A 24,929-nucleotide genomic window follows, 5' to 3' on the forward strand; every position below is an offset into this window, starting at 1 on the left:
GACTTTCTGATCTTCCCTTCTCTCCTTTAGCAGGTCCTAAGATCTTCATGTAAAGAGATATCCTTCCTATACCCGGAGGAAAGGAACATCCTTTTCTGTGAAGATGGAGGGATACAGAGAGAAATCCAAAGGAAATGGCTTTGCTAAGTTTCCTACAGTTTAATACCCTCAGTTTATACTCTTTATATGACGTTTCACTCTTCCATCAAATATAGTATAAAAATACTCAGGCTTAACCATTTTTTTAGGTCTTCATTTCCTTATGAGGCCTCCCGTGTCACATAAACCTTTTATTAAATAAATTTGTATGCTTTTCTCTTGTTTTTTTGTCAGTTCAATTTACAGGGTCAGTTCAATTTTTGTTTTTTTGTCAGTTCAATTTACAGGCCCTAGCTGGAGAACTTAGAAGGGTAGTAGGAAAAAAAATTTTCCTCCCCTACAAGAACACAGAGATAAATGCAAAAAGAATCAGCTCTAAGAAATTAAAATGTTTGCCTCCAGAGAGGGAGAAGTGGGAGATGAAGTGGAGGAGAACTGCTGCTTTTCAAAACACATCTTACAGAGCTATTTTATCTTCATGCACATTTAAAACTTTGATAAAAAAATACAAAATAAAAACATGAGAAAAACTAGCAGAAAATCTTCAGAATGTTTTAGTTCATGATTCTTCTTTCAGATTACAAGTCTTCTCAACAAGAAATTTTTCTCCTTCCATTTGTTCAAGATTTTCCAAATTTTCTACAAAAATGTATTACTTGTATAATAAAAAGTTAAGCATCTTATTACTACTGTCTAATGATGTAGGAAAGATGTTAGGGTTTGGAACCAATGGCCAAGAAAGAATTCTTGAGATGTCTTTGATGCAAAAAGGTGGTTTTATTAAAGCATGGGGACAGGACCCGTGGGCAGGAAGAGCTGCACTGAGGTCATGAGGAGAGGTTGATTATATACTTTCAAGTTGGGAGGGGGTCACGGATAGCTTAAGTCTCTAAGGAATTCTAGAAGCAAGGTTCCTAGGACGACCTTGAGGGGGCTAGCTATTGTTAGGAAAAGGTCATTTATTACTGTCTAATAAAACCTTAGTCATGAGACCCTTCAGATGTATATCAGTGGGTCATATGCTTGGGGGATGACTGCCAACATATATCTTGGGCGGTAGAGATAAAGAAAGTTTCCAGAGGAATTTTTATATGTTAAAGTAGACTTAACAAGGATCCTGGGGGCTCAGGGTAAGATTAAGATTCCCTTTTGCCCTTAGCAAAGTATTAACATCAAGGCAGTTGAGTTCCTAGAGGAATGTCACTCTGCCTGTTTCAAGAATTCATCAATGGGCTGTAAGTAGTACGGAAATTTAATTTTTCTTTTGCCTTTGTTTCCCACATCACCTAATATTCAAAATCATCTGTAATTCCAACTATTAGTTAGGGATATTGCTGTGTCATATGATACCCAATCTGGCCCAACTCAGGAAAAGGTGGTAGCTTACCTTTCAGAAGGTAGTTAGCTCAGCAGTTTATACCAAATGACTCCATATCTCACACTGGGTTTCCCTCTGCAAGCCTACATTCTTTCCAAACAATATAAAGAGACTTTCCATTTAACTCTGTGAAAAATTCAAATAAACATAATTAACTCTAGAATGTGTCTTTAAGGGGGCAACAAATTCAATTTCTTTCACACCTTTACTATTCCTGACACTAAATTAAAAGCTTTCAGTACACAGAAATTGTAATATACCATATGTTATTTGAACACAACTGGAGAGCATTTGTTTTTATTCTCTTTATTTTTTTTTTTAGATTTATTTATTTGAGAGAGCGAGAATGATAGAGAGAGAGTACATGAGAGGGGGGAGGGTCAGAGGGAGAAGCAGGCTCCTCGCCAAGGAGGGAGCCTGATGCGGGACTCAATCCAGGGACTCCAGGATCATGACCTGAGCCGAAGGCAGTCGCCCAACCAACCTGAGCCACCCAGGCGCCCTTTTATTCTGTCTTTATATAGCTCTCAGATCAGCTATTAGCTGTCAGCTGTCTATCTAGCTAGAAAAGTTATTTTGGTCAGAGTTTGCAAAACACAGTTCAGATAAATGTCACATCCTCTGTTCACCTTCACAATGGATGATGCTGATGGTCATGGTCATCATAGGATGTTTGAGAAGGAATTTGCTTAGCACAGAGAACTGAGCCAATTTGCAAACACATGTAGGCCAGCCAAGGCAGCTAGCTACACATGTTTTCACTTATTCCCTTAAGAGTGATTTGGTTTGTTTGGATTTGGTATAGAATCATTTCTGGATTTAAGGAAACTAAACAAGGTTTTACAGCTTGTTATGTTGGCAGGCAGGCGGCCATGAAGAAATCCTAATCTAAAAAACATTCCTCTTGAGCTTAAAATTAAGGTAGGCTAGACATATATGAAGACATGTTCTACATTTCTCATCTTCATCTAATCATGGCAAAGATTATCTTATCTTCATTATTAATTAGTAAACCCTGGCATGCCAATGTGGTCTGTAGGATCATGAAGACTCCCCTCACACACACACGCCCCGAACACCAGTAAAATATCTGGCATAAAATACCAAATTTTTCTCAAACTGGCAACCAGAACAATCCGCTACCAGAAGAATTTTTTCCTCAAAGTCAAATTAAGTATTGCCAATGTACACAGAGAATATTCCAGATTAGTGGCTGTTAACCACTTTAATCTTATGATATTCAAAACTTCTTGTTCACACTAGAGTGCTTTAGGTAAATAATACTAATCTCTTCGGCTTCTAGGTAGCTTGCAGACTTAGGGAAGTTCATCTGGTTTCTTGCCACCTCCATCCACCCCAGATCACATCCCCAAAAAAGCAGCTTGAGTTTTTTGTTTTGTTTTTGAAACAGCCTGCTATTTCCATCCTGAGTTTTCCCAAACTATTTCAGGCTCTTGACAATTTTGCCAGTGACTAAGTCTCCTCCGGGGAATAGCTGCTTCATTATCACTATTAAAAACAGTCCCTCCTAATACTGACCGATAAGGATCTGGAAACTCATTGTGACTTCGAGAATGCAAATCCCACCCTACCCAATCAAAAGATAAATGCATTTCAAATGGAATAACAAACTCACCACAGGACAGAACTCCAGCAGGCTTTGTGTTCCAATTAAACTACTGAGTTTTGTGCATATTCCTAATTTTTACTAATATGAAGAATTTGTTACCATTTCCTTCCTCATAACTAATTAATACATACATTACTAAGAGCCAAACAAGCAAAATAAACAAGGCAAACAAAATACACACACACTCTCACACACAAAAACTCAACAGCGAATGTCCTAATCCTAATGTTTTTAAAGTAATACAGCCTTCCAAGTCATCTTCTGTCTCAGAAATATTTTGTGCAGTACATGTGTTGTATGGGTAACTTTTGTTCTTGGCAAGCTAGTCCTCCTGGCTTGGAATATCAACAGCAGATAACCTCAAATAAGAGGTCTTTTCCTATATCCCTCAAATGGAACAACTACTTAGAAACTTAATTATTGGAAAATGAATATCCAAAATAGAGATGATCCTAAGTTTATTTCTATCACCGCCACTTTGGTTCTATCTAGCTTCCTTGTGTTACTGAGAAATCACATAATCATAATCCATCATTCTGGAAACCTGAGTGATACAGAGATGACTCCCCCCTCTATGCATAGTTCCCCCATAAAGCAGAATCCAAAAGTTCTTTCACATCAACCACATCACTCCCACAGTCACTGAGGAGAACATGCAGTTCAAGGGCACTAAAACTTTTTTGTGCCATAAATTCCCTTGGCAGTATGTGAAAACTATAAACTTTTTTTTTTTTAAGATTTTATTTATTTATTTAAGAGAGAACGAGAGTGAGAGGGCACAAGCAAGGGGAGAGCAGCAGAAGGAGAGAAGCAGGCTCCTCACTGAGCAGGAAGCCTGATGTGGGGCTCAATCCCAGGACCCTGGGATCATGACCTGAGTCGAAGGCAAGATGCTTAACCAACTGAGCCACCCAGCCACCTATAAACTTTTTTAAAGCAAAAACAAACATATACACACTAAGAAAGCCAATTACATTAAAATATAGTTATCAAAATATTTAAAAATTCATACAGTATAATACACATTTCTTACTTTTGTAATATATAAAGTAACAAGCTCTAATGACAAGTCTATTAACTACCATAATTTCCAAATTATGACCAACATAAATATTTTCAAGATATCTGCAACAACTGCAATATGATAAAAGTATCTGTGATTTCACAAAGTCACAGGGACTGCTTGCTAATTTGCTGTGGTTTAAAGGAAATGGTAAATTTCAGTTAGAGATTAGTAAAAACAAGTATCTAACATTTTTCTCATTCAAGTTCATGGACCCTGAAACTTTTAAAATGTAATCGTTTTGGAGCATTTAAAGAGGCAAGAAGTAACCCCATTTAGAGATCACCTGGTTCAACCTCTTCATTTTTAAAGATAGGGAACTAAGGAGGAATTGATGGTACTATTGCCTAAAGTATCTTGATTCAGAATCACTGGGTTCTGTTTATAGTAAATCACTGTTTTCTTCTGAAAACCTGAACTTCACATCTAGCAATACTTAGCACTTACCTCAAGCTTGCATCTCAGTTTCAGCATCTATAAAATGAAGATAATAATCCAAATATGGAAGAACCTTAATGTGAAAATCAAATGTAAAAATCCATGTTAAAGTACTATAGCAGTACCTTTAAAGGTAAGGCTATTACTAATGAATTCCATAAGAAATCAAAGACAAGTTATTCTTGTTTCCTAGTATACCTTAAGCATCACTGAATTCTGATTTATTTAATACATTAAATATTTTATGCTACTAAGTGGATCTCCCAAAGGATAAAACTGATCCTAAAAATAAGCCACTTCAAATAGAAAACGATATGCTTAGAACAAAAAATTTTGGCTTTGGAGTCGCACTACTAGAAGCTATATGCCTGTAATTCTAGGTAAAATACTTATTTTCTCTGATCCTCCATTTCTGAATCAGCAAAATAGGAATAAATGCTAACAACCATATGTGATTGCCATGAACGTCATTAAGTATCAGTCTTCTTCTCTTAAAGGGGCCAATGAGGAATAGAAGATTCTGTAAAGCAGTAAGCAAGCTTTTCTGACTTCTGAATTATGGGTATTTGTTTTCTCCTCTTTCATCACTTCATACAGTTATTTAACATAGGATAAAGTATAGCAGCAATAATATCTTTCCTTAATGGTCAGTACAGAATCCCTAAGCAATCTAAAACAGAGCTATTCAAATAGCCAGCAATTTTTTCCATAGAAAATCGTTGTTTAAAAATACACAGTACACATAGTATTATTACTGTGCATTGAAAAAGGAAAAGGATTAAAACTAAAGACCATTCCCAAATTTCTAAACAGACTACAGTAAACAAATGTTTGGAGGATAAGAGTCACCCAAAATAATTTAGACATGTAAGTATTTAAACATGCAAGTGAAAAAATAAATGCCAAGAGAGGCAAGGCCACTCAACTTCTTTCCACACATTTTGTTTTGCTTGCCTCCACAAAAAGAAATCAAAGTGGTCGACTGCAGACATGTCAAAATTATAGTGACAAATATGCAAACATTTTAGTTGACTAGGAACAATATACAGAAAATACAGTAGGTAGTCCAAGGGCACACAAAAGGCTCATAGTACACAGCAGATTTGTTAAACACTAGGGGTGGAAAAAAGAACCATTATCTGCCATGCCCTCCTGTTCCACCCTTTTATTTGTAGTCATAACTGCAAGCTGTTTTAAAGACAATGGCAATGTTATTAAGGGTACCTTCATGCTGTGCCAAAGCACATATACATAGCAATTCAGAACAATCAGTCTTACTTTCATAAGAGCAAAAGTTGCAGCCAAATGAAATGGGTGGATACCATATTAAACAACCTTGGAATTAGCTAATAGGATATAGGAAAAAATGATCCTAATGCAGATGCTAAATTCTCTTCCTCCTTTACACAATAAAAAATTTTATTATTTGTAAAGTACTAATGGAGGAAGGTTCCATTTAGTAAGACCTAAATATGGACTGGGTTTTTTTAAGAAGATTTTATTTATTTATTTGAGATTTGGGATAGAGGGGAGAGAGCACCCACGCGGGGGTGGGGGGTGGGGGGTGCCAAGGGAGAGGGAGAAGCAGACTCCCCACTAAGCAAGGAGCCCAACATGGGGCTCCATCCCAGGACCCGAGGATCATGATCTAAGCTAAAGGCAGATGCCCAACTGGCTGAGCCACCCAAGTGCCCCTAAATATGGATTGTTTTTAAGCACAAAGATGATTATTTCCTTGCATAATCTATAAACTTCAAATATATGCGCTGGATACTAGATATGACATCATATAATTTTCAAAAGGATATTGTACAGAAACAACTAAGTAGAAACCTTTAAAATATAAGCACTGCAACTGTACAGAAAACCATGTGTTTCACAAACTTTTAAGAGAAGTGGAGGGGCGCCTGGGTGGCTCAGTCGTTAAGCATCTGTCTTCGGCTCAGGTCATGATCCCAGGGTCCTGGGATCGAGCCCCACATCTGGCTCCCTGCTCGGCGGGAAGCCTGCTTCTCCCTCTCCCACTCGCCCTGCTTGTGTTCCCTCTCTCTCTGTCTCTCTCTCTGTCAAATAAATAAATAAAATCTTAAAAAAAAAAAAGAGGAGTGGAAATTCACTGCAGGCAATAAGTAGCAAAATAAAGCTTAGTTTGTAGGCGTATTCTACTATTCTTATACAGGCTTAAAATGTGCACTTTATCTGTCATTGTGGTTTGTCAATATTTTATTCCATCTACATTACATTAATGCTTTATTAACTGACTTCAAGGCAAAAATCAGAAAAGGTATGAAAAAGACATTTAAGGGACGCCTGGGTGGCTCAGTTGGTGAAACGTCTACCTTCAGCTCAGGTCATGACCCCAGGATCCTGGGATTGAGTACTGCATGAGGTTCCTTGCTCAGCGGGGAGCCTGCTTCTCCCTCTGCCTGCCACTCCCCCTGCTTGTGTGTGCTCTCTCTCTTTACCCCTCTCTCTGACAAATAAATAAAACCTTAAAAAAAAACATTAAAAAAAAAAGACATTTAAAATGATATGACTTTATAATCACATCAACATGGCCTTATACCTTTTACTAAGGTGGAGGAAAAATAGGGGATAAAATTCAGGTCTTGCAGGAAATTCCACTATTGAGCTGATTCAATGAAAATAGCTTGTTTTTAAAAGTTCTATTTTTGAAACTTTTTTCCCAGATGCAATTCTAATGCATTAATTACAACTTATATTTTAGGTCAATTAATTGCTAATGTGAAAGAAATCTATTGCTTAAACTAAAATGAAAGGGGAGCTGAGAAAGGAGTGTCTTCTCAGACCAGCTATTCTTAAAAGAATCCCCAGGGTTTAAGCTCTTCTTGGGCACTTCCTCAGTAGATACAGCATCTACTGCCTTAGTGTGCTAGGAACCATTCGTGATCATTTTTGCCACAAAGAACAAAAAGTAGATAAATCCCATATTTTTAACAAATCTTAAAAATGTATTTTGAAAAACAAACTAGTCTCAACAGAGCTCCAAACAAGATGATTACAATAAAAATGGGTTGGCCATCTAAATTATTTGCAATTTACAGTGACTGTAAACAAAATGGTTTATCATTATTTAAGACTGAGGCCACATTTTTTTTATTTTATATTTTTTAAGTTTTTATTTTAATTCCAGTTAACATAATAGTGTTATATTAGTTTCAGGTGTACCATATAGTAATTCAACAGTTCCATACATCACCCTGTGCTCATTACAACAAGTGCACTCCTTAATTTCTGAGGCCATACTTTTAAACATACCTGGCAAATTAGGTGAGAGTGAGGGAAGAAAGCACTCAACAAAAGAGAGGTATATCTCATGTCTCAAAATGACATTCCCAAAAAAACTACCCAAATCAAATTTTTGTAAATTGGCTTCTATTTTCCTCTTCGTCTCTAAAAAAAGTACTGTTGTAATACCCCCCTTTTCAGGGGATGGGATATGGTCATACATAATAAAAAAAACCATGGGGGCGCCTGGTGGCTCAGTCGTTAAGCGTCTGCCTTCGGTTCAGGTCATGATCCCAGGGTCCTGGGATCGAGCCCCACATCTGGCTCCCTGCTCGGCGGGAAGCCTGCTTCTCCCTCTCCCGCTCCCCCTGCTTGTGTTCCTGCTCACGCTCTCTCTCCCTCTGTCAAATAAATAAATAAAATCTTCAAAAAATAAAAAAATAAAAACATGTGCAGTGCTGTAAACCTTTTCTAAATTATATCATAAATTATTTTTAAAACAATAAAACATAAATGAGAAAATTCAATCTAAGTATTTGGAACCTACTTAAAGGTCAAAAGAAAAAGAGCTTAACTGAATAGAACATAGAAGACTAATAAATCATTCACTTCAATCAAACCCCCACACCTCACCCACCCTCACTACTTTGAAGTACAGGAACTCTGCTATTCTCTTGACATTTATAGAAGCCGCAGTTTGGCGTATTTTGTTTGTTGCTTTTGTTTTGCAATTAACTGCTATGGATCAAAGACAGAATCATTCAAAAACAAAATTATTCAACTTCACAATAAAATAAAGTGGTGGGTGAGAATGGTGAGACTGAAATATAGAAAATTCATTGGAAGTTTCCACACTAGCTCCCCGCCACCGCCAAATGATATAGGATTATGTCTAATCAGTACCGAAACTTATACATTCTGAAAGATATTTTCATGGACAAGAATGACAGTGATGGTGTTAATGAGACTGGGGCTGGTGCTTCAAGCATTAAAGATAATCTATTCCCAACATAAAAAATACAGCACTCAATGTGGCAGATTTTTTTTTAAGTTTTTAATAACAGAATGAGGTTACTATTGTAAAAATTAAATTCACAAGCATAAACATAGACTTAAACGCAATTTCACTGAGATATATACTAACTCATATTAAACAATTTCATCACTTTAGCAGATGTGTCACTGTAACTAATCAATAAATCCAAATATTATTCTTTCCCTTGTGTATCCTTACACTTATCAGATTGCTTGACTTATTTTTCTGATGTAAAATTCTAAGTTTTTTAATATATACAGACACATACACATTCTTTATAAATACCTGTTACTGAGGCCTTCTTAAACCCACATTTTTAAAAAGTGTTAAATGAGGTGGTATTTCCCTCCCATGATTTAGCTTAATCCTAAAAGTTTTCCTCCAGGATTCTATCTGAAATCTAGCAAGGTACCTACATTTGTTTATTGCACTACTTTATGGTACTTCTCATATTGAAATTATAGCATCAATCCACTAAAAAACAAAAAACTGACTCCTAGTCAGGTACAAAATCACTCATTATCAAAATGCCAATTCTTCTCAAAAGATTAAGTATGCAATTTTACAGTGACAAAGTCTATGTTATTCAGGAAGTCACAGTAGTTGAATTTAATGTATGTCAAAGCCCTCATTTCAGATGCCACCTTAACTCCAAATCTAGTATTATACAGGAAGGGGAACATCACTTGGTAGGAAAACCTCACAAAACCCTCTTTGCTGTGGAAATAACAGAAAAAAAAGGGGGGGGGGGTTCTTTCAACAACTTCTGAGGGTGGTATCAGATTCCCAGAAAGTGGAGTAAAATTTTTGCTTATCACAAGGAAACACAGAAGTTTAGAAACATGGGACTTGTTCATTGGTTTATTCTTTAAGAATCAATAATGATGTTTTCAAACAGAGTAAACAAAATTCTCCAAGTCTAAAAGCAAATGCATTAAATACTCAGCTACAAAGCCGTTTTGTAATGCAAAACAAGCAAATTCTGAGAACTAGGGAAGGCAATCATAATAAACACATTTATTTAAAGTCTCCTAAACCTAATCTGAAGTATTAATTTAACTCCTGGCAACATTAACAAAATAGTTCAGTTCCCAGCTTTAAAAGAAAAACTAAAAACTAAACAGTGTTTCAAGTTAGGTGTTTTAATGCATTTTGATAATAGCTCCTTAAAACCTGTCTTTCCAAAATCATTAACAATCATCATTGAACACTTAGTATTTCCCAAACCTTAAATGAGACCCAAAAAACAAATAAATAAGACAAACACCACCCCAGCCCTCTTATGGTGCTGACATTCTAACAGAGAACAGAAAAATAGTTACATAACATCTAAGAGCTAAAACTATAAAACTCTTAGAAGAAACTGGGCAATAAATCTTGCATTAGGGAATGGTGTCTTAGATATGACACCCAAAGTACAAGCAACTGAAGAAAAAATAGACAAAATGAAAAACTGAATTTTAACTATCAAGAAAGTAAAAAACACAACCTCCCACAATGGGAGAAAATACTTGCAAATCATGTATCTGATAGGGATTTGTGTCTAAAATATATAATGAATTCTTGTAACTCAGTAATAAAAAAAACAACCCAATTAAAAAATGAGGAAAGGATATGAATTTCTCCAAAGATATACTAATAACTAATAAACACATGAAAACATGCCCAACAGGGGCACCTGGCTGGCTCAGTTAAGTGGCTCGGGTCATGATCTCCAGGTCCTGAGATGGAGCCCCACATCGGGCTCCCTGTTCAGAGCGGAATCTGCTTCTCCCTCACTCTCTGCTGCTCCCCCTGCTTGTGCTCTCTCGCTTGCTCTCTCTCAAACTAATTAATCAAAAAAAAAAGATGCCCAACATCATTAGCTATCTGGAAAATGCAAATCAGAACCACAATGAGATTACCACTTCAAACCCTCTAGGATGGCTAGAATCTAAAAGAGATAATAAGTATTGGCAAGGATATGAATAAATTGGAATTTTCATACACTGGTGTTAGAAATGTAAACCATGCAGCAACTTTGAAAGACAATTTGGCAGTTCTTCAAAAAGGTTAAACATAGACTAGGTACCACATGATACAGCAATTCCACTCCTAGATACGTATATACTCAAAAGAAATGAAAACATACATCCACATAAAAACTTGTACATGATGTTCACAACAGCATTATTCCTAACAACCAAAAAGTAGAAACAACCTAAATGCCCATCTATTGATGAATGAATAAACAAACTTTATATCCATATAATGGAATATTATTCAGCTATAGAAAGAAATGGTGTACGGGTACGTACTAAAACATGGATGAACCTTGAAAACATTAGCTAAGTGAAAGAAACCAAACACAAAAGACCACATATGATTCTATTTATATTAAATGTCCAAAAAAGCAAAACTAGAGAGAAAGAAAGTAGATTTAGTGGTTGGCAGGGGCTGGAAGGAGTGAAAAGTATGTGAAGTGACTGTTGATGAGTAAGTACAGGGATTCTTTCTGCTAATTTCATAACAGCAAGTGTACTCTTATGACTTGAATCAAATGCTCTAAAATTGATTTGGTAATAGTTACACAACTCTGAACAGCACTGAACTATACACTGTAAATGGATTAATTGTGTGGCATGTGAATTATATTTCAATAAAGCTGTTACAAAAAATTGTTTGAAGTACAGGGGCTTTTTTTTTTTAAGATTTAATTTATTTGAGAGAGAGAATGCGCATGGGGCAGGAGGGAAGAGTGAGTGGGAGAGAGAGGGAGAGAGAGAATCTCAAGCAGAATCCACGAAGAGCACAGAGCCTGATGCAGGGCTCAATATCATGACCCTGAGATCAGTACCTGAACCAAAACCAAGAGTCAAAAGATTAACAAACTGTGCCAACCAGGTGTCCCAAGAAGTACAGGGTACTAAGGAAACTTATAAAAGGATCCCTAATCTGAGGAATCAGAGGAAAAATAAATGAAGACCTGAAAGTGTAAGAATTTTAAAGATTTTATTTATTTGATGGGACGCCTGGGTGGCTCAGTCAGTTAAGCGTCAGCCTTCAGCTCAGGTCATGATCCCAGGGTCCTGGGATCGAGTCTTGTATCAAGCTCCTTGCTTAGTGCGGAGCCTGCTTCTCCCTCTGCCTGCTACTCCACCCCCCCCCCCGCTTGTTCTCTTTATTGCTCTCTCTCTCTCTGACAAATAAACAAATAATTTTTTAAAAGATTTTATTTATTTGAGACAGAGACAAGGCACGAGCAAGAGCAGTGGGGGGTGGGGTGGGGGCCAGAGAAGAGGGAGAAGCAGGCTCTTCGCTGAGCAGGCAGCCCGACACAGGGCTCAATCCCAGGACTCTGGGATCACAACCTGAGCTGAAGGCAGACACAACCAAATGAGCCACCCAGGCACCCCTGCATAAGCATTTTAAAGCATCCAAATACATGGTATGTCTGAATAGCTAAGAGAATTCAAGAATGGCTGGAGTAGAGTGATGAAGTGGAAGAGACAGTAATAACACAGCTTACATTTATTGAACCTTTACCTATGTGCCTGGCACTGCTTACTCCAAAGTCTCAAATATATTTAATCCTAATAACTCTGAGGTATGGATGGTTATTATCCCCATTTTACAGATAAGGAAATGGAGGCACTGTGTAGGAAAGTTAACTTGCCCAAAGTCACAGCAAGTGGTGCTATCATGACTTGATCCAAAACATTCAGGCCCCAGAGTTCTACACACTATGGATTACAACAGACATAACTTTTAATCTTGTAACAGTATAGTCAATCCTGTAACAGTAACCAGATATGTTATACTTTTATACACAAGCTTATTTGGTTGAGCACAAGATGAACACTTCAGTTTAGAGACCATGTTTTATAATAGCAACCTTTAAACTCCGGAATCACACTCAGCAAGGCAGGCTGATTGATCACTTATTAGCAGCTCTGAGAATTGACACTTCCTAAAAGACTATCTTACACTTAACTTGGGGGGCACTTACTCATTATCACCATTTCGTTTGTTTGTGTGTGTGTGTCTCCTAAACCAGTATAGTGGAATGTGCTTAGAACTTGTTAGTATTTGTGTAAGAACTCACATGAATCGAGCTTAAGTCTCTAGCATGAACAAGTGCATTGATAACAGTGCCTATTACTGAGCCTGGGAAAAGATGGTTGGGAGAAAAATTCTGAGTTCAGTTTTCAACAAGCTGAGCTGGAGGAACTGTGAGACAGCCAAGTCAAAATGGATCTGTGGACCTGGTCCTCAGAAGAACTAGACCAAGGAGGTAAATTTGGAAGTCTGGGCACAAAGCATGGTAACTTAAGCCATGATAATATAAACTAAATGCCTAGAAAGAAAGCATAGACAGAGAAAAGGTCTTAAAACATTGGTTTTCAAATATGAGCAAGCATCACAATCACATGGAAGGCTTGTTAAAGTACAAATGGCTAGGAGCCATCCCCAGAGTTTCCGATTCAGTAGGTCTGGGTAGGGACTGAGGATTTTCATGTCTAACAAGTTCCCAGGTGAGGCGCGCCTGGGTGGCTCAAGTCGTTAAGCGTCTGCCTTCGGCTCAGGTCATGGTCCCAGGGTCCTGGGATAGAGCCCCGCATCGGGCTCCCTGCTCCGTGGGGAAGCCTGCTCTCCCTTTCCCACTCCTCCTGCTTGTGTTCCCTCTCTCGCTGTGTCTCTGTCAAATAAATAAAATATTTAAAATAAATAAATAAAACTTAAAAAAATTTTTAAAAAAGTTCCCAGGTGATGTTGATGCTTCTGGTCTGGGTAGCCACACGTGGAGAACCAATGGCCTACAGCAAAGCCCTACAAAACTCTGATAGTTAAAGCAGAGAATAAGGAACTTACAAAGGTGAATAAGACGAGCCTAGAGCAAGGTAGGAGAAATACTACTACAATTAAATTATTACCAAGGTCACCAGTAACCTCCTTACTGAAGATCCAGTGGAAACCTATGATTTCTAAAACTAAATTCTACTTGCAACAAGTATTTATTGAGCACCCACCATATACCAGGCACCTCTGTTCTCTGTAACCTGACCCTATCTTCTCTCTTGGCCTCCGAAATACCATTCACTCCTTTACGTTCCTGCTTCTTTTTTGAACACCTACGTATCTGTTCTCTTGTTCCTCTCCTTCCACCTACTCAGTCAAGATTCTCAGGATTCTGGGTCTTCTCTTCATCATGCAAGCTCTCCCAGGGCAATTTTACCTAACCCTGTAACACCATCTTGTTGCCAATAATTCTCCCATACCTCATCTCTAGAACTGACTGCCTCTGGGCTTCAGATCCTATTTCCAACTCCCAGCCCAATCAGACATTTATACACTAAGCCACTTTCTTTCCATATTTTCTCTCCAAGAAGCATAACCATCCACCCAGAGACCCAAGCCAGCTATCTGTGAATCTTCCTAAAGTAGTTGTTCTCAGCTTTAGCTACAGATCAGAACCTCCCGTGGAGTTTTGTTTTTTTTTTTAACACCTCACTTGTAGGTCTAATAATGACAAAAATAATTTTGTGTCCTTAGCACATATGCATGTAAAATGCTTAGCAAAAAATGCTTTGAGCACTTAAAAACAGGGAACTATCTTTATAAACACTTCAAATTTCAGCTCATCTGAGGTCTTTTCTGAACAGAATCAACACTTCTTTAAGCTATTTCATTAACAACAAAAATTTTTTAAAAAACTCGTTTATAAGTCTCTCTAATGTAAACTTAAAAAAACTTAGGTTCAAAGTCATATTCCCACTTTTGCCAAATATCCTTTGGTATAGATCGTTACAGTTGATTCCTAAAGGGAATAGTATAAGTTGTTAAATAGGTACACCACTGGAATCATGGATCTGTAGTCGCAATTTGGCCCATGGAGAAGACAACACAAACCAGTGAGTGAGGTCTATTGTTCATAGAGCCATTCAGACAGACACTAGTGAGCCAGCCATAAATGGAAAAAAAGAAACACCAATATATTCAAACAAGCTAATAAGAGAAGCCCATTATATGATACAATGTTACTTACAAGTGTTTGCAAATGAGACATTCAATTCCGCAGTGTTATCAAAGCAAACTTTCACCTCTGCTCTTTAGTGCTATTTTGTATTTTGAATATTTTCAAAAGAGAAGCCGCTATCTTCCAAAATATAATGTTTTGTTTGTATCCCTTGCCCAATGATCTTAGCAAATCTGTCTACTTTTTCTTGAAAAGATGTGCAGCGATGGGCAAATAATGAGTCAGTAAGTTCCTTTAAGGCTGTACAATTCTGCCATTTTCACCTAAGATGGTCAATTTCTTATAACCTGCGCATAACAGCACAGCTCGAAAATAGCCTGGAATATGTCAGAAAACCAAGGAATAAAAGCTACCAAAAATTGCAACTGGAATAAAGGACAAAGGTTTTTATTTGGTTGTTCATTTGCTTTAGCTGAACAAATTAGTTTGTCTTATAAATGAATTAAGTTATATATTTTGTGTGTATGCAAATACCACCAGAGTAAATAAACACATTAAAAAACAAAACAAAACAAAACCACCATCCTTTTCCAAAAACTGACTGCCTGGTAAGTGGAGAGGGACTTAAAGCTGTTTGCTGAAATGGAACCAATGGGGAGATAAGCTTTATTTACATTTTTGATACAGTTACGAAGGTATTTGGATTGTGGAAAGCAGAGGAAGTTTGAAAACCACCCCTCCATTTAAAAAAAAAAATAACTCTGTTATGTATGAACTAACCATATTTCCAAATAGGAGGGAAACACAGATACTGATTAGAGCTATGAAACGTAATAATGTGGGTGAGGAATAAAGAAAGAAGAAATTTAAAATCTTTTTTCCAGTCTTATTTTTCTAGATTTGGGAAAATCTTTAACTTTTACATTTTATAAATGAACAAAATGTGTATATATAATCTAAAGGTTACCTATTTCCAATATGATATTTGAGTCCTTTTAATAACCCAGCCCCTAAAAGGTCACACAGCCTGAACCTCTCCTGTGGCAGAGAAGGCATTCCACCAATAAAGACTGTTCAACTTCATACACCCTTTGCCAAAGAACGAATAGCATGCTTTTCAAACTTCAAAACCTAAATGCAAAAGGAGGAAGTTTATTTAATACCATCATAGCATTAGGCTCTGGTGCATTCAGGGTCACAAGTTCATGAAGGTATATGAAGTACATCTCAAGTGTTTTTTTAGCAGATCACCAAGCCAGGCGACATAACCAAGAACCTTTCTCCAGAATCCACCTGGATTCCTGTAGGGAAAGGAACTGTGAGAGCTGCAATAGCAACCAAGCAAAAACTTGCTAGTTCAATTCACTTATGAATAAATTTACTATTATACATGGATCTCCAAATAAAGTGCGAAAATTTAAGGAACTGAGAATTATTCTGCTTTTGTTGTTCTCCTCTGTTACAACCAAAGAGTGGTATTCTATTGTATCAGAACCACCTAGGCCACTGAGGGTGCCTTCTACTCCAGGCAATGAATGCACAATGCCCTTGACCATTTCCTATACACCATTTTGCACCAATGTGCTCAAGGGACCCCTCACTATAGTTCAAAAAGAAAATACCTCTCATCCACTTGGACAAAGAACAAGGGTCTTCCAGCAGGTCCAGTGAAACAACTTCTTTAGATCAGCACCACAAGATCCATATGAATGAACAGTTTTCAAGGGGAACTGGAACTGTCCCTCTCTTTACTACCCTTGTGCCCAGATAGTCTCTCTTCTCTAACGGTACATTTCTTCTCAAGCAATAACCTGGTCCTAGTAAACACAGCTTCCTGCCCTCCACACTTAACATCCGCCTGAACCTGCTAGTTCACAATACCCTTTGCCCTCTTTCACAAATATGATTATTTTTATTGGGGGCAGGAATGGGAAGCAAGATGAGGGAGAAAGAAATTAAGGGGATTTTTTAAAAAGTTCCTATGGCTTCAAAAGTTCCAGAAACCTTACAACCTTAGAAATAGATAATGGGATCCAAATTCTTCCCTTCCCAACAGCTCCCCACAAGCTAACACCTATGAAACTGGAGACCCCGATCCTAGTTTAGCTCCCATGGGGGAGGTCAAGGGAGGTCCCCAGTTTTCAAATACTAACTTGTAATATTTAGTAAAAATTAGTAAATTATTGATATCACAGCCTATTTAGATACAGTAATTTACAGACCCGCCCCCCCAATTTTTAAGCAAAATATCACTTCAATTCCTGTAAAGCCTGGATTCTACTGTAAGAGTAGCCATTTTTTCTTCATTACATAACCTTGGGTGAATCACTACTTCTGAGTCTGATATTTCAGAGTTGTGGTGAGGATTAGATCCCTTAGCACAGTACCCACTCAATACTATAATTATGCAGAAAGGTCCTGTCTACTTTGTTCAAAGCAAACCAAAATTAGTGCTCACTCTTGTATAATTATTTTCCAACAGCTGGGTCAGTTCTTTAATGGTGTTAAGACATAGTTGGTATACAACATTTTACTGAAAGAATGAATAGCCTATGCTTAAAAGGGGGAGAGTGTCTGTAAAGAGCGCTAGAAATTAATGGGTATTAAAACAGTTTTATCTATTTATCTAGGTTGTTCTATTGTATCAGAATTAACATAGGCCACTGTGGGTACCTTCTACTCCAGTCAATGAATGCACAATGTCCTTGACTATTTCTCATACTCCACTCTGCTCCAATATTCTCAACATATTTGTTTGCAGAGATTATTCCAGAACAGGAACAGGAAACTATCTTTGCTTAAATTAAAGGAACATTAGGAGCAAACACTGGTGGCAAGATTTATTTGCCTCAGAATCGCTTCACAAACTCTGACAACTTAGCCTCCTTACTACTTCTATTATTCACCAGAGACACAGATCTAGTTCAAATCAGAAGCAAGTCCTTACACTTTGATGTATTTGCCCAAAGACTAGCTAGATTAGATTTAGAAAGAACCTTGCCAAAGAAGGAAAAACAATTTCTTAGCCTTTAATCAATTCTTCTTTAAACCCAGGAAATATCATACAATTTGTTTCCCATAGCTAATAAGTAACTTATAACACTACTTTCTAATTATAAAGCCTGTTCTACCCAGAGTATGCAGATCAGCTGCTAGCTATGAGAAAAATTACTACTAAAGGGAGTTTCTTGAGAAGATTCTGCTATCCCTACACTTTCCCCCAAACAAGATATGACAGAATCACTTGATGTGAGCCAGGGCATTTACTATTCTTTTTTTTTTTTTTTCCAACCAGGGCCTGGCAGAACAGCTCCCGCAAAGAAGGGTGGCAAGAAGATGGGCCATTCTGCCATCAACAAGATAGTAACCAGAGAATACACCATCAACATTTAGAAGCACATCCATGGAGTGAGTTTCAAGAAGTGTGCCCCTCAGGCACTCAAAGATATCTGGAAATTTGCCATGAATGAGATGAGAACTCCAGATGTGCACACTGACACCAGACTCAACAACACTGTCAGGGCCAAAGGAATAAGGAAGGTTCCACACCATATATGTGTGCAGTTGTCCAGCAAATGTAACAAGGATGAAGATTCACCAAACCAGCTCTATACACTGGTTACCTATGTACCTGTCACCACTTTCAAAAATCTACAGACAGTTAACGTGGGTGAGAACTAACCACGGACTGTCAAAGTTATAAAACTGCAAAAAAAAAATTTTTTTAATTTCTATACTAATAACTAGCCTAACATCATACAAATTTCTTACACAACCAAGAAGAGGCAAGCAGATGGTCATTATCCCAGGTCCAAATGTCTGATTCTATCTGATACAAAGGAATAAATGCCAAAAGTCATCTCCATTTGATGTTCTGTTATTCAAACGTAGAGGCTTAGCTCGAATGTTCTTACCCGTAAACAATTTTGAGGCCTCATGAAAGAAAGTATCATTTAAGGAACCAGAAACTGCTCCTTCACTTTTGTTCTCATTAGACTTTCTGCATGTTTCTCTGCAACCAGCTTGTCCTTCCCTGCTGCTGGAACTTTATCTACATCTTTTGGCCAGTTGGCTTGCTTGGTCCCTAGCTCCCCATGGCCACATCTGCTGCTCTCTCTTCCTAGTAATCCAATCACTGTTTTTCTTATACTCCTAGAACTGATCTAATGCCCATCTTCTGAACCGTACAATCTGTCAAACAGCAACCAAAGAAGTTGGGGGGAAAGAGGGAACAGTGAACCATGGGTACATGTGACATGACCTATCTGTTCTAACCAGCTATTCCATAACCTGTCCTAAGTGGCTCAGAGTATACACCCTGGTTCACTCTGACAGACCTGCTCTTGACCCAACCTAACCCTTTAGACTAGGTATGGTTTCCCTGGTCACCAGTCTTATACCTAAAACTTTCTACTAAAGACAGAAGAGTCTCACAATTATGACCATGCTTACAGAAAAGGAAACATTCAAAGGTCTCTTCCATACTTCGCACTGTGCTAGATGCTTTCTCTCTCAAGACCCACCAAAGGCCACTGATATACATATTGCCCTCATTTTACATGAGAAAACAGTGTAACTCCAGTATCTGCATATTTAAGAAGATAAGGCTAAAGGTAGGAGATATTGCATAACATCAGTAAACAAAATTCTTTTTAATGTTGCCCTTACAGGGCTGCTTTTCATGTTGTTCATTATGTGAAGTGCCAAGGAATCTGGCTTACAACTTCTAATTAGCTATCAACTCACTTTACAAAAACTGTTTCACCAAAAAGAAAAGGCCACACTTTAAATGGTGACTAGCATTATATAGTTAAATACTTATATACTTATATAGTATTTAAATCAAATTCTAAGATTTACAAAATAATAACCTTTGTATCTTCAGATTACAAGAATATTTAGTATGCTCAATGGTGATATAGCAGCTTAACAGAGAAGACCTAAGAACATGTTAAACTAAGCCACATGGATGTAATCATTAAAATCCAGACTCAGAAACTCTAAAGAACCAATAACCTGGTGTCTTTAAATAAATAAATTACAAGGGAGAGGAAAAAAAGAAAGGTAGTGAGTGGGAACCTCTAAATTAAAAAGGACTTAAAAGTCATTACCAACCAGCAAGAAGGTAGTGACCTTATGTGGATCCTGATTAAAACTATGACATTTGAAAAATAAATAAATAAACTATGACATCTGTGATAACTGGAAATTTGAATACTGGATAGTTGATGATACTAAGGAATTGGGGAGGTAAATACATATATACCTATATATACATTTTAAGAGTTATTTTTTTTTCAAAGATTTTTATTTATTTATTTATTAGAGAGCGAACACAAGCAAGGGGAGCGGCAGGCAGAGGGAGAGGGAGAAGCAGGGTCCCTGCTGAGCAGGGAGCCTGACACTGGGAGTGATCCCAGTGATCCCAGGATCCCAGGATCCCGGGATCATAACCTGAGCCGAAGGCAGATGCTTAACCAACTGAAACACCCAGGTGCCCCAGGAGTCATTATCTAAAGATACACTAAATAGGGCGCCTGGGTGGCTCAGTCATTAGGCATCTGCCTTCAGCTCAGGTCATGATCCCGGGGTCCTGGGATCAAGTCCCGCATCAGGCCCCCTGCTCAGCGGGAAGCCTGCTTCTCTCTCTCCCACTCCCCCCTGCTTGTGTTCCCTCTCTCCCTGTGTCTCTGTCAAATAAATAAATAAAATCTTAATAAAAAAAAAAAAGATACACTAACTAGACTACAAATGAAATGGTATCTGGGATGTTTGAAAATAACCCAGGAGGAAGAAAGTAGAAGAACAGATGAAAGAAAACTGGGTTTTGAGTTGATGATAATTGTCAAAGCTGGGTCATAGGTACATGGGGATTTATTACATGGATTTCATCTACTTTTATGTGTTTCAAAAAAACTTCTATGTTAAGTTAAAGTCAAGCACTTGCAAAATACAAATGTTTATGTAAATAAAAACAAAACAAAACAGGTCACTTAAAAATGATACCAGTAACTTGAATTTAACTGGGTTTTAGATGACATAAAGGAATTTGATGATACTAATATGGAGAATAAAATTCAGAAGCTAAGCATTACAGCAAACTGTTAATTTTGTTAGGCAGAATAATGGCATTGTGGTTACGGGGAAAAATGTCTCTTTAAAAGACACATATTGAGGGGCGCCTGGGTGGCTCAGTCGTTAAGCGTCTGCCTTCGGCTCAGGTCATGATCCCAGGGTCCTGGGATTGAGCCCCGCACTGGGCTCCCTGCTCCGCAGGAAGCCTGCTTCTTCCTCTCACACTCCCCTTGTGTTCCCTCTCTCACTCTCTCTCTGTCAAATAAATAAATAAAATCTTTAAAAAATAAATAAATAAAAAAAATAAAAGACATATTGATATATTCAGAGCTAACATGACATGATGTCTAGAATTTGGTTTAAAATTGTTTTTAGGGGTGCCTGGGTGGCTCAGTCGTTAAGCGTCTGCCTTCGGCTCGGGTCGTGATCCCAGGGCCCTGATCCCAGGGTCCTGGGATCGAGCCCCGCATCTGGCTCTCTGCTCCACAAGGAGCCTGCTTCTCCCTCTCCCACTCCCCCTGCTTGTGTTCCCTCTCTCGCTGTGTCTCTCTGTCAAATAAATAAATAAAATCTTTTAAAAAAAAATTGGGGACAAGAACAAACAACTACAGCCAAATGTTGAAACTAACTGGTAAATATATAGGGGCTCAGTGACTCTACTTATGAGTGTGTTGCATTTTAAAAAGTACATAATAACAGGAACAATAAGAGATTCCAAAGACTTCCTCCACTATGTGGGAGAAGAAAAAAAACAAGATAAATAATTCAAACTAAAACACCCTAGTTCAAATTAGGGTCAAGTTTGGAGCAGGTAGGGAGACCGGAACCACCACACAAGAGTTTTTCTCTTATTTAATTCACCCGAATTTCACAAATACTCAGCAGTGTGGTGAGGAAAATCTCACAGTGTTCCAACATAATGGGGGCATACTCAAAGAAAAAAAATTTTTTTTCAAGAATTATTTCCTCCTGCCAGTCCTGCCCTAGACATCCATTTATAAAGAAACTTTCAATATTTTCTGAAGTCCAAGAAGTAGGATTGTCAGGGTGTTTTGTATGGGAACAAAGCTTCCCTAACATCCTGAGCACATATGATTCTGATTGTACATAGAGGTTTCTGGGCATGAAAATAGTATTTTTTCATTCCTAGTTTTCTGGCTATGCCCCAAGACTACCTTTCCTACCAAGTTATCTTTAGTAAGATCCTTTGGGGGAGGGGAACCTTTCGAAGACCTTTATGAAAACATTCGCACATACACATTTCAGCACTTCAAGTAATGATACCAAGTGTTTTTTGAGATTCTAAAGAGAAAAACACATTCTAAAATTACCTAATCCTACCAAAATTTCTGCTCTGGGCAATCACCACCATACCTAAATTACATAATTATTATTGGCAGAGCAAAAAGGAAAATTAACACCTTCTTAGAATTCACTATATGCCAAGTATTTAATATGTATTTTCAACTAAATCCTCATAACAACCTTAGTATTTTTTTTTTTTAAAGATTTATTTCAGGGGTGGGGAGAGGGAGAGGGAGAGGCAGACTCCCCACGAAGCATGGAGCCCAACGCAGGGCTCGATCTCAAGACCCCGAGATCATGACCTGAGCTGAAACCAAGAGTCAGCCACTCAACCAACTGAGCCACCCAGGTGCTCCAGGTGAATATTAGTACTGTCTGAATATTACAGATGAGAAAAGTAGGGTACTGAGAGGCTAAGTAACTTGTAACTAAGTGGCAGAACCAGATGTGAACCCAACCAGTCTAGCTCCAACATCTGGGCTGCTCTCTGCTATACTACTACTCTATACCCTGAAACTTTTCACTCTAAAACACAGGAAAGATGACTATTTGAACATTTCCAGACCCTAGATCATTGACTCTCTTCATAATCCTAATAATCTTTGAGATTTTACATTATTAAAAAAATTTTTTTAACTGGCAGATCCTTCTTTAATAAAATTAAACCGTCTGAAGAGAATTAACAGCAGCTATTATAGGCCTTAGCACCACTCGCCAAGAATAATGAGGCCCTCTAACTGCTCACCCTAATGCAAAGCTCACCAGTTGACAGACCTTAGGTAGGTAGAGAGATCCTAACCATTTTATATTGTTTCATTCTTCCATTTGTTTGGTTAAATCAGAATCAAACATCTGTATCATGAAAGAGACAAGGAAACACAAAGTTAAAGAAATGTGACAAAGGAAGAAACAGAATTCATAAAACAAAATAGATCTTGTTAAAAGCCTTCAGTTAAGATTTTGCATACATAAAGCAAGACAGGATGCTGTGAAAAGGCAAAAAAGAATGAGAAAAGACTCTTGGAAATAAAAAATAAAGTTAAAAAGGCAATATAAGGTTTGAAGTTGTAAAGATGAAATTTAAAAAGCAGACAAAAACAGAGACAAAAAATTATCAAAAGAGACACAGCATCAGTCCAGGAGGTCAGCATGTGATTAATAAGAATTCCATAAAGAACAGGGAATACAGTCAATGGTACTGTAATAGTGCTGTATGGAGACCAACGGTAACTGCACTTGTGAGGAGCATAGCATAACATAGAGAGATGTTGCATCACTATGTTGTACACTTGAAACTAATGTAACATTGTGTGTCAACTATACTTCAATAAAAAAAAATTAAAATTAAAAAAAGGATTCCAGAATGAAAAGAAAAACAAATTGGAGGAAGTTTCTGAAGAAATATAAATTTTCCACAAAAGATTAATGTTATTATATTTATAGAAGTCTTCCAATTAATAGGGCCCACTCAATGCTCAAATAGAAGCCCAAACCAAGACATATCACTGGAGAATTTGAGACAAGAGATAAAAAAGATACTGCAAACTTTCAGAGAAAAGACAGCTCAACTACAAAGGAACAAGAATCAAACTGGCCTAGAACTTTTCATCAATAATGAAGGACACTAAGAGTCAAGCAATGCCTTTAAAATTCTGACAGAAAATTATGTTCAACCCAGACTTCTATTCCCAGCCACACTAACAATCCAGTTTAAGAATAGAGAAAAATGGGGCACCTGGGTGGCTCAGTCGTTAAGCATCTGCCTTCAGCTCAGGTCATGATCCCGGGGTCCTGGGATCGAGCCCCACATCAGGCTCCCTGCTCTGCGGGAAGCCTACTTCTCCCTCTCCCACTCCCCCTGCTTGTGTTCCCTCTCTCACTGTCTCTCTCTCTGTCAAATAAAATCTTTAAAAAAGAAAAAAAAAAAAAAAAGAATAGAGAAAAATGTTTTCAGACAAGGAATTGCTCAAAATTTACGTCCCACACATCTTACCTAGCAAAACAAGGCAATAAAACCAAGAAAGAGGAATATATGGGAAACAGGAGCATAATGAAAGCAAGTCACAAGATGTCAGGTGAGCAGCAATTCTAAACAAAGCACACACAGAACAGAGCAGGAGGATAGAGGGTATCAAGGAAGGTAAGTATGAAAAAGATACTAGAAATTTGATACTATCTTTAAAAATGGAAAAATTAAGGAAGCTATAAAAGCAAATAATACTACCACCCCCCCCCCCCGCAAAAGAATACAACTGAGAATTCTGATATGGGGAGGACATCCTGTTTTATCTTTGGAGAATTACCTTCTCCCCACCCCTAATACATGTGATTCATACAAGGCTGACCCCAGACCCATCTGTAAGAGTATGCATGTTGACCAGGCTCTTAACTATTCTAATCCATTCTCTCTGCTTTGCCATAACTTGTTTGGAAATAAACACAAAGCCTAGAACCTGTACAGGTGGGTAAGGGGTGGGCAGGGTGTGGAGGATCCTGAAAATAAAGCTAAAAGGAGGAAATCAGACTGGTTAACAGCAAGAGAAAAGCTCTTCAAAGCAAGGTTTGAGCACCTGGATCCAATCCTACTCTATCCTCCAGTGCTCTCAGTTCTGGGAACTAATTTTCTTCTTCACTTATTATTGCACTGGTTTTCTAACACATACAAGGATCAAGGATCCCTGTCTTTTTTTTTTTTTTTAG

The 24,929-nt window shown here is 37.8% G+C and overlaps 1 protein-coding gene and 1 pseudogene across 1 annotated transcript in view; one reads left to right on the forward strand and one right to left on the reverse strand.

The window, feature by feature from the left end:
- The window catches only part of FBXO34 (F-box protein 34), an 86,615-nt gene that overhangs the window by 41,011 nt on the left and 20,675 nt on the right, over positions 1-24,929 (reverse strand). The window lies entirely within an intron of this gene.
- Positions 13,124-18,530, forward strand: LOC123325701 (annotated as a pseudogene).

This window comes from Neomonachus schauinslandi, chromosome 9 (assembly GCF_002201575.2).
Source record: "Neomonachus schauinslandi chromosome 9, ASM220157v2, whole genome shotgun sequence".
In the NCBI taxonomy this organism is placed as follows: domain Eukaryota; kingdom Metazoa; phylum Chordata; class Mammalia; order Carnivora; family Phocidae; genus Neomonachus; species Neomonachus schauinslandi.